At 39.5% G+C, this 12,164-nt stretch overlaps 1 protein-coding gene across 8 annotated transcripts in view; it reads right to left on the bottom strand.

Moving 5' to 3' along the window:
- The window catches only part of ADCY7 (adenylate cyclase 7), a 243,687-nt gene that overhangs the window by 121,397 nt on the left and 110,126 nt on the right, over positions 1–12,164 (bottom strand). Inside the window, exon 1 of one of the 8 annotated variants that reach the window (XM_056526349.1) lies at positions 678–810. The exons of 6 other annotated variants lie outside the window; for them this stretch is intronic. The gene's annotated coding sequence lies outside the window, so the exon portion shown is untranslated. Of the gene's footprint in view, positions 1–233; positions 341–677; positions 811–12,164 lie in introns of those variants that run through there. One more of the 8 variants, XM_056526351.1, reaches the window with a different exon arrangement.

Genomic DNA, 12,164 nt, shown 5'->3' with positions numbered 1-12,164 from the left:
TCAATTTTTATGTGATCACAGAAAGAAATCTCGAGCAACTATCATCTACTTTACATAAAGGGCTGTTCAGAAGAGTCATCCTCGAAATGCTTACCTAGACATTTAAGAGAAAAAAAAAGATATTCGTAATGTAGAAAACATTAAAGAGTTACAAATGTGACAAACCAAGCCTATTAAACATGAATCGTAAAATTAACCAGTCATATTGAAAATGCAGTCGAATCTGCACTTACCATGTTTTACAACAGAATAAACTGGGTAGGTTGATCTATGTTTTTGTGGGATAACGTTTAGCAGAATTTTTCTTGTATGCCTGCTCATTCTGGGATTAGGAGTCCAGTGGGCGGTCCTACTCTGATTGATATGTTATCTCTATATGCAAACTGCACTTTACATGAAAAAAATGCTTGTACAATGAATCTTTGTCAACACACCTATGCATCAATCTGCACAGCTCCTGATGCTCTATAATATGATGTCCACAGATTGGACTGCATTTTAAACTTTTATAGAAAGTGTCCAATTTGTGGACTTACAAATTACACATTAAGCTTTATTCACAAAAACATTGTAGCTTCTGCTGTCCGACAGACACCGCTAACTTACACTGGGGTTCTATCATGGCTTCTATAATTTTAAGTCTACAACACAGATGTGAATAGGGCTTAGTTCAGTACCTCTAGGCAGTGCTATTTATTTTCTTGTTAGATATTTTGCTCTACTCCACAATCCAGCTATGATCTCGGACGCTGGGAGTCTGGGATAGCATAAAATCTACCATAGAATCTCTACATTTCTCCACATTTAAAGATAGTTTCCAAGCCAATCCAGTTCAACTAGAAAACTCATGAAGAAAGCTAAGCAGAAGATCATCATTTAAATTTCAAGTAATGATGGACGACATTAACCCGAAGAGTCAACATTACTGAGATTCTGAGGAGGAAAGATGACTACATGGATTTTGAAGTGAGAACAGAATGACTATGTGTGGAGGGGGAAGAGTATACACAGAAGGGGAGTAGAATGGTTTTGAACAAAGGGACTGGCTGCCCCTTTTCCTAAGCTGCTTTCTCTCCCTCCATGGTAACCAGCCTATTCAGATCACAAAGCACTACTGAAGACTGACAATTAACTCATTCTCTTCCAATGCACCTTAAGAAAAAAAAATGTATTACTAGTGGCTAAAAACACATAAAATCACCATGTAACCCCTCTGTTACTGTCTTTAAAGTTATCCCCAGAAGCATGAAAATATGTCATATTATTTTGTTTAGTAAAATACATATTAACATAATTCATTTTCAAACAGTTTTGATTCCTTGTAACTACATTCCAACTTAAGCTGTTTAGGTTTAAAGAAACATAGGAAATCACAGACTATAGCTGTGAGGAGATGAGGTCAGGTCTATTAAGTGTTATATCCTTGCATAAAACTGGCCTGGCTATGGATCAGAGTCAGATTGCACTTAAAGTGCATCTCTAACGCATTCTATGCATATGAAAGGACTGGCACAGTCAAATAGATGTCAGTGTATGGATACTTTGCATATCTTTACATAAGCTGTTCTTATGTAAAGAACAAACACACACTAAAAACACACACTTTTATGGGGGCCAAGAGTGTCAAAGAGGCGTGATTGGTCAACTCTGCCCCTGGGCTGCAATGCCCCAACTCTGTAACACAACACCCGCTCCAGCTTCCAATAGCATGCGCAAGGTTGTCAATAAAGGCAAGAAGCAAGCTCTCTGCCTCTAGCTTTTGGGATACGCGCAGTAAGTCTGACAGGTTAGGTATTAAGCTCATATGCATGTATCGCAATCCACAATCACGGCACATACATCAAATTTCAACACAGCTCACCACCGGCAGAGGAACCATGTTTGTCAAAGAAAGAAAGGCAGGTGTAATGTCATAGAGGGAAAGGGGATAAAGCCCAGTGGACCCTTGCAAAACCTGTTTGACATTCTGGGCCACTCCTAAAAGGGTGTTTTTTGTATTGTTTTTTTAAGGAAAAATGAAGAAAAGACCAGCTTACATAAAAAGGTATGCTATAGACTAAAATCTATTTGACTGTGCCAGTGTTTTCATATGCATAGAACAAGTGACAAACTTTCATGTGCAATGATCATTTGACACATAATTAAACACAAGAACTTGGATCGCAGCTCAAATGAAACCACCAGTGGTGGAATATGTTATGTATGCATAGCACAAAGACAGGAGATATAGACACTGGCACCTTCTGAGTGGTGCCTTATCATGAATATGTCCAAACTAGAATGTTTCCACTTAGATTATTTCAGAAAAAAAATGTGCATCAACAAGAATGTCATGTAACAGCTCAATCTGTAGCAGCCGGCATACCGATATCTTGTCTAGTAAGAGGTGTCTTATCTCCTTAAAATAAATATCAGAGCATGCACATTCTCCTTGTGACCAGTCTTAAAATATACTGTACTATATCATGAAAAAACAAAATAACCGCATGTCAACAAGAAGATTCTGAGCCTATAATAAATACAGAAAAGTACAAAAGTGTACCTAATTTTTACTTAACCCCTTAAGGACCAAGCCCATTTTCACCTTAAAGGGGTACTCCCGTGGAAAACCTTTTTTTTTTTTTTTTTTTTTTTTTTAAATCAACTGGTGCCAGAAAGTTAAACAGATTTGTAAATTACTTCTATTAAAAAATCTTAATCATTCCAGTATTTATTAGCTGCTGAATACTACAGAGGAAATGGTTTTCTTTTTGGAACACAGAGCTCTCTGCTGACATCAAGACCACAGTGCTCTCCGCTGACATCTCTGTCCATTTTAAGAACTGTCCAGAGTAGGAGAAAATCCCCATAGCAAACATATGCTGCTCTGCACAGTTCCTACAATGGACAGAGATGTCAGCGGAGAGCACTGTGGTCATGATGTCAGCAGAGAGCTCTGTGTTCCAAAAAAAATCATTTCCTCAGTTGATTTAAGAAAAAGTTTTCCACAGGAGTACCCCTTTAACCAATAAGGACTCAGCCCATTTGGACCTTAAGGACTCAGACAATTTTAGTTTTATGTTTTCGTTTTTTCCTCCTCGCCTTCTAAAAATCATAACTCTTTTATATTTTCATCCACAGACTAGTATGAGGGCTTGTTTTTTGTGCAACCAGTTGTCCTTTGTAATGACAAAATACTATTTGTGTGGGAAAGAAAACAGCAATTTTGCAAATTTTGGAAGGTTTCGTTTTCATGCTGTACACTTTACGGTAAAATTGACCTGTTTTCTTTCTTCTGTAGGTCAATATAATTAAAATGATACCCATGATTACATACTTTTCTATTATTATACCGCAAAAAAAAAAAAGGCAAACTTTTTAACCAAATTAGTGCGTTTAAAATCCCTCTATTTTGCTGACCTATAACTTTTTCATTTTTTCCGTATAAGCGGTGGTATGAGGGCTCACTTTTTGCTAAGTGATCTGTAAAAAAAAATGTATACGAAATTTGCATATATAAAACTTTTAATGCATTTTTTAATCAATTTATTTGGAATAAAATGTTGTCAAATTTTGGACTTTTAACATGTTAACAGGATAATTAACATTATATTTTAAAGGGCTACTCCACCCCTAGACATCTTATTCCCTATCCAAAGGATAGGGGATAAGATGTTAGATTGCCACGGTCCCACTGCTGGGGACCCCGGGGATCGCTGCTGCAGCACCCCGCTATCATTACTGCACAGAGCGAGATCGCTCTGCACGTAATGACAGGCAATACATGGGCCGGAGCATCGTTACGTCACGGCTCCGCCCCTCGTGATGTCACGGCCCGCCCCCGTCAATACAAGTCTATGGGAGGGGGCGTGGCATACGTCACACCCCCTGCCATAGACTTGCATTAAGGTGACGGGCCGTGATGTCATGAGGGCATGACGTCACGTTGCTCCGGCCCCTGTATCGCCCGTCATTACGCTCAGAGCGAACTCGCTCTGGGCAGTAATGATAGCGGGGTGCCGCAGCGGCGATCCCCGGGGTCCCCAGCAGTGGGACCGTGGCAATCTAACATCTTATCCCCTATCCTTTGGATAGGGGATAAGATGCCAGGGGCGGAGTACCCCTTTAATAGTTTGGATATTTACGCATGCGGTGATACCAAATATGTTTATTAAAAAGCTTTTTTTATTTTTTTATTTTTTTACACTTTTTGGGGGTAAAATGGGGAAAAACTGACAATTTCACATTTTTATTGGGTGAGGGGTTTTTCAAATTATTTTACTTTTATTTTTAACTTTTTTTACTTTTATTTTTACACTTTAATAGTCCCCATAGGACTATTCGATTAGCAATCATTCGATTGCTAATACTGTTCAGTGCTATGCATAGGGCATAGCACCGATCAGTGTTATCGGTCATCTTCTGCTCTGGTCTGCTCAATCTCAGACCAGAGCAGAAGACCCGTGGAAGGCAGCGGAGGCAGGTGAGGGGACCTCCGTCTGCTATTCTGGATGATCGGATCGCTGCGGCAGGGCTGCGGGCGATCCGATCATCCATTTTATTGACCGCAGATGCCGTGATCTGTATTGATCACGGCATCTAAGGAGTTGCAGATGTCGGCCATTACCGGCGGGTCCCTGGCTGCTATCAGCAGCCGCGACCTGCCACGCATGACCCGAGCATCGCTTCGATGCTCGCGGTTACGTATAGGACGTAAATGTACGTCCTGGTGTGTTAAGTACCACCTCACCAGGATGTACATTTACATCCTGCGTCGTTAAGGGGTTAAGGACCAGAGCATCTTTTACACATCAGACCACTGTCACTTTAAGTATTAATAACTCTGGCATGCTTTTACTTATTATTGTGATTCAGAGACTGTTTTTGCGTGACATATTCTACTTCAATATAGTGGTAAATTTTCATCAATACTTGCATCATTTCTTGGTGAAAAATTCCAAAATTTCATGAAAAATTTGAAAATGTAGCATTTTTCTAACTTTGAAGCTCTCTGCTTGTAAGGAAAATAGACATTTCAAATAAATTATATATTGATTCATATATACAATATGTCTACTTTGTTGGCATCATAAAGTTGACATGTTTTTACTTTTGGAAGACATCAGAGGGCTTCAATGTTCAGCAGCAATTTTAACATTTTTCACAAAATTTTCAAAATCGGAATTTTTCAGGGACCAGTCCAGTTTTGAAGTGTATTTGAAGGGCCTTCATATTAGAAATACCCCAAAAGTGACCCCATTATAAAAACTGCACCCCTAAAAGTATTCAAAATTATGTTTAGAAAGTTTGTTAACCCTTTAGGGGTTTCACAGGAATAGCAGCAAAGTGAAGGAGAAAATTCAAAATCTTTTACACTCGCATGTTGTTGTAGACCCAGTTTTGGAATTTTTACAAGGGGTAATAGGAGAAAAAGCCCCCCAAAATTTGTAACCCAATTTCTCTTAAGTAAGGAAATACCTCATGTGGATGTCAAGTGTTCTGTGGGTGCACTAGAAGGCTCAGAAGGGAAGGAGCGACAATGGGATTTTGGATAGTGAATTTTGCTGAAATGGTTTTTGGGGGGCATGTCGCATTTAGGAAGCCGCTATGGTGCCATAACAGCACATAAAAAAAAACAAAAAACACATGGCATACTATTTTAGAAACTGCACCCCTCAAGGCATGTAACAAGTGGTCCAGGGAGCCTTAACTCCCACAGATGTTTGACGACTTTTCGTTAAATTCGGATGTGTCATTTATTTTTTTTCACTAAAATGCAGTTTTCTCCCCAAATTTTACATTTTTTAAGGGGTAATATGAGAGAATGCCCCCCAAAATTTTTAACCCCATTTCTTCTGAGCATGGAAATACCCCACGTGTGGACGTCAAGTGCTCTGCTGGCGCACTACAATGCTCAGAAGAGAAGGAGCGCCATTGAGCTTTTGGAGAGAGAATTTGTTTGGAATGGAAGTCGGGGGCCATGTGCGTTTACAAAGTCCCCTGTGATGACAGAACAGTGGACCCCCCCAAATGTGACCCCATTTTAGAAACTACACCCATCACAGAATTTAATAAGGGGTGCAGTGAGCATTTACAACCCACTGGCGTTTGACAGATCTTTGGAACAGTGGGCTGTGCAAATGAAAAATGTAATGTTTTATTTTCACGGACCACTGTTCCAAAAATCTGTCAGACACCTGCGGGGCGTAAATGCTCACTGTACCCCGTATTACATTCCATGAGAGGTGTAGTTTCCAAAATGGGGGTCACATGGGGAGTGCATTGTTCTGGCACCATGGGGGCTTTGTAAACACGTAGCCTTCAAATCCAGACAACTTTTCTCTCCAAAAGACCAATGGCGCTCGTTCTCTTCTGAGCATTGTAGTTCGCCCGCAGAGCACTTTACATCCACATATGGGGTATGTTCTTACTCAGAAGAAATGGGGTTACGAATTTTGGGGGGCTTTTTCCTATTTTGAAAAATTTTGAGTAACATCAGCATTTTAGTTAAAAATTATTTATTTTTTTTCCCATCCAACTTTAACGAAAATTCGTCAAACACCCGTGGGGTGTTGAGGCTCTTGTTACGTTCCGTGAGGGGTGTAGTTTCCAAAATGGGGTCACAAGTGGGTATTTATTTTTTAGCATTTATGTCAGAACCACTATAAAATCTGCCACCCCTGTGCAAATCACCAATTTAGGCCTCAAATATACATAGTCCACTCTCACTCCTGAGCATTGTTGTGCGCCCGCAGAGCATGTTACGCCCACATATGGGGTATTTCCGTACTAAGGAGAAATTGTGTTACAAATTTTGGGGGTCTTTTTTTTCCTTTTACCTCTTGTGAAAATAAAAAGTATGGGGCAACATCAGCATGTTAGTGTAAACATTTTTATTTTTTTACACTAACAGGCTGGTGTAGACCCCAACTGTTCCTTTTTATAAGGGGTAAAAGCCCCCCAAAATTTGTAACGCAATTGCTCCCGAGTACGGAAACACCATATATGTGGTCCCAAACTGTTTCCTTGAAATATGACAGGGCTCCAAAGTGAGAGAGCACCATGCGCATTGGAAGACTAAATTAGGGGTAGACATTGGGAATCACTGGCGTAGACTACCCTTAACAGGGTGCATCCAGCTGTTGCTAAACTACCAGCATGCCTGGATAGTCAGTAATACAGTAATCTCAGGACATTTATTGGACTTTTTGTGTTATATTATTTTTTAGAGCGCGCACCAGTGCATATTTAGAACAGTCATCTCCCATAGCATCCACTCGCCCGGCCAACTTCTTTGCACCAGCCCGGTGAATAATTGCGTCAGGTATAACCCCAGTACCTACGTGTCTCTATTTCAAGCAATACCTTTAAGTATATATACTCCTTTCACCTGCATCATTGACAAGCTCCTCCTTGACAAACTCTTCCCTACTACAGGATCAGGTACGCACTACCTATACATCACCTCATTACATATGACTAGCAGTGCATACTATTATGTTATTGATTTAATTATTGACGTGTGCTTTTAGTATAGCTGCAGCTAGGATCATTTTGGTGTGGTAATGTGATATATCCAAGCATGTGAAATTGATTGTCAATTAGTGTTGCTTCCTGAGTGGACATTGTAATTTCACAGAAGTGTGATTGAATTGGAGTTACATTGTGTTGTTTAAGTGTTCCCTTTATTTTTTTGAGCAGTGTATATATATATATATATATGTATATATATGTATATATATATATATATATATATATATATATATATATACATACACACAAAGTCATGGCCGTAAATGTTGGCACCCCTAAAATGTTTATAGAAAATTAAGTATTTCTCACAGAAAAGGATTGCAGTAACACATTTTTTGCTATACACATGTTTATTTCCTCTGTGGGTATTGGAACTAAACCAAAAAAGGGAGGAAAAAAGCTAATTGGACATAATGTCACACCAAACTCCAAAAATGGGCTGGACAAAATTATTGGCACCCTTAACTTAATATCTGGTTGCATACCCTTTGGAAAAAATAACTGAAATCAGTTGCATCCTATAACCATCAATAACCTTCTTACACCTCTCAGCCGGAATGTTGGACCACTCTTCCTTTGCAAACTGCTCCAGCTCTCTCTTATTGGAAGGGCGCCTTTTCTCAACAGCAATTTTAAGATCTCTCCACAGGTGTTCAATGTAATTTAGATCTGGACTCATTGCTGGCCACTTCAGAACTCTCCAGCACTTTGTTGCCATCCTTTTCTGGGTACTTTTTGACTTATGTTTGGGGTCATTGTCCTGCTGGAAGACCCAAAATCCTTAGATTTCATGGAGCCTTGCACACATTCAAGGCACCCAGTGCCAGAGGCAGCAATACAACCCCAAAACATAATTGAACCTCCACCATATTTCACTGTAGGTACTGTGTTCTTTTCTTTGTAGGCCTCATTCCGTTTTCGGTAAACAGTAGAATGATGTGCTTTACCAAAAAGCTCTACCTTGGTCTCATCTGTCCACAAGACGTTTTCCCAGAAGGATTTTGGCTTACTCAAGTTCATTTTGGCAAAATGCAGTCTTGCTTCTTTATGTCTCTGGGTCAGCAGTGGGGTCCTACTGAGTCTCCTGCCATAGCATTTCATTTCTTTTAAATGTCGACAGATAGTTTGCGTTGACACTGATGCTCCCTGAGTCTGCAGAACATCTTGAATATCTTTGGAACTTGTTTGGGGCTGCTTATCCCCCATGCGGACTATCCTGCATTGACACCTTTCATCAATTTTTCTCTTCCATCCATGCCCAGGGAAATTAGCTACAGTGCCATGGGTTGCAAACTTCTTGATAATGTTGCGCACTGTGGACAAAGGCAAATCTAGATCTCTGGAGATGGATTTGTAACCTTGAGATTGTTGATATTTTTCCAAAATTTTGGTTCTCAAGCCCTCAGACAGTTCTCTTCTTCTTTTTCTGTTGTCCATACTTGCAAATGCAAAGACTAAGAGAACTTCTCTCTTTTTTATTGTGATTTTTATATTGCACAGACCTGTTACTTGCCCCAGGTGAGTTCAAAGGAGCATCACATGACCTGTTATTTTGATACTTTAGGTTGGCCTGATTACAGCAATACCAACTTTGTATAGTTTCTGTCATGTTTTACAAATTTTGTAAAAATTCTAAAACTTTTTCGAATTTTTTTTTTAATTGACATTTTCTGACCCTGTAGGTATTTTTTTTTATATACCAGACTTTATGAGGACTTATTTGTGCCATAATCTGTTGCTTGTATCGGTACAATTTTGGTATTGTGATTACTTTTTAATCGCTTTTTACTTTATTTTTATGGGATATGATGTTATAAAAAATGCAATTCTGGGGTTCGGTATTTTTTTTCTTTACATTTACGTCATGTACTGTACAGGATATATAATGTTATATTTTAATAGTACAGACAATTGCGCACGAGGAGATACCAAATATTTTTTTTAAACATAATTTTATTATGTTTATGTTTTTTATATAGGAAAAGGGTGTGATTTAAACTCTTAATATGGAAGGGGTTAATGTGTCTCTTTTAAACTTTTATTAAAAACTTTTTTCTTTTTAACACTCTATTAGTCCCTTAGGGGACTTTTAGAAGGAATCATTAGATACAGATCAATGCAGTTCTATTGAACTTATTAATCCATGTGCTCTGCGCTCCATTGATAAAGCCTATCAATGAGAGAGCCATGGACACCAGGAACAAGAGGTAAGCCCTTCGACTACCTCTAAAGTGGATTGCCCTCCCCATTAACTCATGTAAATCATACCTATTAATTGCCGCTTTATCCATCCTTAGAATATTGTGTTATGTATAGTGATATCTAATTTTGCATGTTTTCATTGATGACATGGTATTTTTATTTACTTATGTTATTTGTTATGTTTCTTCTTTTTTTGCCTACTGTATGTTTATTTTAAAATCTTTCAAGAAAAAATAAAAAAGGTGTTGCATTATTGTATCTCAAAAATAAAGTTTGCATTTGTATATGAGAGCTTGCATTCATTGGGAAAAGCACCAAAATATGCCAATTGTCTGAGCTATATACTGCAGACTGTTTGGAAGATCTGGAAGCATGGTTGTCCAACAAAGAAAAGATTAGTGCAACCATGAGTTCTGTGTTATTCCAGCAGTAAAACATTCTTAGCGCATTCATGTGTGAGCTGCTTTTCATACAGGGGATTGGGAACACTCACAATTTTGCCTAAGAACACTATCCTAAGTAAATATTGGCATCTAATCGTCCTCCAAGAGCAATAATCTAGGAGAAATGTGGTGATGAACAATGATTTTTCCAGCATGATGGAGAAGGTCACAAGTAAAAAGTGATAACTAAGTGGCCCCAGATCCCATTGAGAACCTGTGGTCAATCCTCAAAAAGTGGTTGGACAAACAAAAACACACAAGTATTTATAAACTCCAAGCACTGGTTAGGCAAGAATTTCTGTCAGTCCCAAAACCTTTTCCATGCTGTACATTGGTCGGCATTTATCTTTGTGTTTACCCTTTTTTTCCATCTACATTTGGTACTATTTTGACGCCAGTGTTCCTTTTTTTTGTAACTTTTTTGCACCTTTTGATTTACACATTTCTGCTGATTTTGAGTTGTAATCCACTGATTTTGGAAATACGCATGATATGGAAGGGTTTTATGAACTGCGCCTTTTTGTGAAAAGGTGCAAAAAAGGTGCAAAACCATTGAAAAGTCTCTAAAACTACACCAGCCCAGACTTAGCTTTTTGGTGTATGTGAAGAGTGAAATTTCAGAAAATGTGACCTGCACAAAATTTATCAAATGCTCTGTGACCATTTAATAAATTTGGTGCTCCTACACATTATAGCACACAAAAAAAGTGGTGTAGGAAAAAGCTTTATTTACACCTACAATGATGAATGCCCCCCATTGTCTGCAGGCAGGTACATACAGTACTTGAAGACTTCCTACTATTTGTAGAAAAGTGCACGGTACTGCAGCATTGTCCCATTTAAAGGAGAACTCCAGAATAGAAAAACTGTCCTCCATACTGCCGTCAGTAAAAAAAAAAAATAGATACATACCTTCCTTCTCTCCCCCTGTGCCTCTGGTAACCCACTCCGGTCTCCGCCACCATCCTCTTCCTGGATGCCGGTGGTCGGCGAGTCATATTGCACTAAGCCAATCACCGGCCACAGCGAAGTCCCGACAGTGTGACAGTGTGACGGCACCTGCTGTCACACTGCCACTCAGCCTATCGCTGTCCGAGTCGGGACTTCGCTGCGGACGGTGATTGGCTGAGTGCAGTATGACTCGCCGACCACCGGCGACCAGGAAGAGGATAGCGGCGGAGACAGGAAGGGGGTTACCGGAGGCATTGGGGGAGCGAAGGAAGGTATGTATCTATTTTTTTTTTTTTTACTGCCGGCAGTATGGAGGACAATTTTTCTATTCTGGAGTTCTCCTTTAAGTGTATAGCACAATGCTACAGTACCTTGTACTATTGTAACAAATAGTACAGAATTTACAAATAGAAAAAGACTTGAAGCTTATAGAAAAGCTGAAGAGGCTGCCATGCTTCCATAAAAAGGCTACAGCAATTGCATAAGTAATTGCATGTGTCTCATCCTTAAGCAGTCCTGTAATGCTGGGACTTGTAGTTTTGGAATAGTTGGAGGTACAGTGTTTGGATAACACTTTTTTACAGCAGTGTTGCCCTCAGCTGTGTGCCTACAGCTTTTGCAAAACTACAACTCCCAGCATGCCCAGACATCCTTTGACTGTCCAGGCATGCTTGGAGTTGTAGTTTTGCAACAGCTGGGGGCACATGATTGGTAAAACTCTGTGTTACAGCAGTGTAGTTGCAGGCTGTGTTCCTCCTGCAGCCTTGTCAATCAGCCATCTCGTGTCCATGACCCTTGGAAACTCTCATGCTGCTGTGGGACTTATCAGTGTCCCAGGAGGTATGGGGACCCCCAGTGGTGCGATTTTCGGAGGCAGTTTTCTTTAATAAAATGTGATTTTTTTTAAAAGTAGTATATTAGAAAAACTATTGCTTTGCCAAGATGTAGAACATATATATGACAGTGCCCATATAAAGAGCACCTCTCATGATCTTGTGACATTTTATAATCCTCCCAGTTCACTTCCCCATCATGATAAACCACCCCCTGCCTTTA

This window comes from Hyla sarda, chromosome 6 (assembly GCF_029499605.1).
Source record: "Hyla sarda isolate aHylSar1 chromosome 6, aHylSar1.hap1, whole genome shotgun sequence".
Lineage (NCBI taxonomy): Eukaryota > Metazoa > Chordata > Amphibia > Anura > Hylidae > Hyla > Hyla sarda.
The sequence above is the reverse complement of the archived record's forward strand: the minus strand, read 5'-3'. Positions and strand labels throughout refer to the sequence as shown.